This window comes from Zeugodacus cucurbitae, unplaced genomic scaffold (genome assembly GCF_028554725.1).
Source record: "Zeugodacus cucurbitae isolate PBARC_wt_2022May unplaced genomic scaffold, idZeuCucr1.2 ctg00000220.1, whole genome shotgun sequence".
Classification (NCBI taxonomy): Eukaryota; Metazoa; Arthropoda; class Insecta; order Diptera; family Tephritidae; genus Zeugodacus; species Zeugodacus cucurbitae.
This window is the reverse complement of record NW_026530860.1, coordinates 10,001-12,500: the sequence shown is the minus strand read 5'-3', so window position 1 is coordinate 12,500 and position 2,500 is coordinate 10,001.

Here is a 2,500-nt window from a genome sequence, read left to right as displayed (position 1 = left end):
CCTACTGTCCCTATTTGCGAAGAGCCGAAACCACATATAAAGAGCCAAAACGCCGAAACCACGTATATTTGCATATAAAAAAAACTAAGTTTGGTTAAACGGCGGGCATAAAAATGATTTTATTTACGTAGCCAAATGCATCGTCATCTTATTAGTGACGCGCAAAAAGGAATTCAGGAGATTCCTACTGTCCCTATTTGCGAAGAGCCGAAACCCCATATAAAGAGCCAAAACGCCGAAACCACGTTCATACAAGTAAAAAAATTTCATATAAATACTAAATAATTTTCATATAGATACTAAGTTTATGAATTCATACAAGTAAATAATTTTCATATAAATACTAAATAATTTTCATATAGATACTAAGTTAATGAATTCATACAAGTTAAAAATTTTCATATAAATACTAAATAATTTTCATATAGATACTAAGTTAATGAATTCATACAAGTTAAAAATTTTCATATAAATACTAAATAATTTTCATATAGATACTAAGTTTATGAATTCATACAAGTAAAAAATTTTCATATAAATACTAAATAATTTTCATATAGATACTAAGTTTATGAATTCATACAAGTAAATAATTTTCATATAAATACTAAATAATTTTCATATAGATACTTAATAAATTTCATATAAATACTAATTAATTTTCATATAGATACTAAGTTAATGAATTCATACAAGTTAAAAATTTTCATATAAATACTAAATAATTTTCATATAGATACTAAGTTTATGAATTCATACAAGTAAAAAATTTTCATATAAATACTAAATAATTTTCATATAGATACTAAGTTAATGAATTCATACAAGTTAAAAATTTTCATATAAATACTAAATAATTTTCATATAGATACTAAGTTTATGAATTCATACAAGTAAAAAATGTTCATATAAATACTAAATAATTTTCATATAGATACTAAGTTTATGAATTCATACAAGTAAAAAATTTTCATATAAATACTAAATAATTTTCATATAGATACTAAGTTTATGAATTCATACAAGTTAAAAATTTTCATATAAATACTAAATAATTTTCATATAGATACTAAGTTTATGAATTCATACAAGTAAAAAATTTTCATATAAATACTAAATAATTTTCATATAGATACTAAGTTTATGAATTCATACAAGTAAATAATTTTCATATAAATACTAAATAATTTTCATATAGATACTAAGTTAATGAATTCATACAAGTTAAAAATTTTCATATAAATACTAAATAATTTTCATATAGATACTAAGTTAATGAATTCATACAAGTTAAAAATTTTCATATAAATACTAAATAATTTTCATATAGATACTAAGTTAATGAATTCATACAAGTTAAAAATTTTCATATAAATACTAAATAATTTTCATATAGATACTAAGTTTATGAATTCATACAAGTAAATAATTTTCATATAAATACTAAATAATTTTCATATAGATACTAAGTTAATGAATTCATACAAGTTAAAAATTTTCATATAAATACTAAATAATTTTCATATAGATACTAAGTTAATGAATTCATACAAGTTAAAAATTTTCATATAAATACTAAATAATTTTCATATAGATACTAAGTTTATGAATTCATACAAGTAAAAAATTTTCATATAAATACTAAATAATTTTCATATAGATACTAAGTTTATGAATTCATACAAGTAAATAATTTTCATATAAATACTAAATAATTTTCATATAGATACTTAATAAATTTCATATAAATACTAATTAATTTTCATATAGATACTAATTTTCATATAAGTACTAAGTGTATGAATTCATACAACTAAATAATTTTCATATAAGTACAAAAAATTTAAAAAAAAAAATAAATGTTAAGCTATTTTTGATGTTGTAATATTTCTTATAAGCATAATGCTCATAGAAAATGATATAAATTACTTGTATATATATGAATTTAAAACTTTTATATGGTTAAAAAGATTTTCTCCATACGATTTCCGGTTGGTGAGGTGTACGTGGCAGAAAACATATATGTTGTATGAAACTTCAACATTAGTACTTGTATGAAAATTTTAATACTTGTATGAAATTGCATACTTAGTACTTATATGAAAATTATTTTCATATATTTATAAAAGTATTTAAGTGTAATATATAAATGAGAGCAAAAAAATTTATTCCTGGTTTGCTACAGTTGGTTTAAATAGAAATAATTTTGTTAATAATGAAATGTTATTAATTGAGATTATTCTTCTATACCTAACATAATGTAGTCGTTTTTTTTTTAATTTAACTTTTTTTGGGGTTTGTTCTTCTATTCACATAAAATATATGTGGGTAAAGAATAAAATTCAATAAAGTTAAATATTTATATTATTACGCTCGAATACTTTCATATCATATATGAAATAAAATGAAAAATAATTGAATTGAAATTATTAATTTCAAATCAAAAGAAAAACGTATATACTCTTAAAAAAAGATATATACACTATATGCATTGAAATAA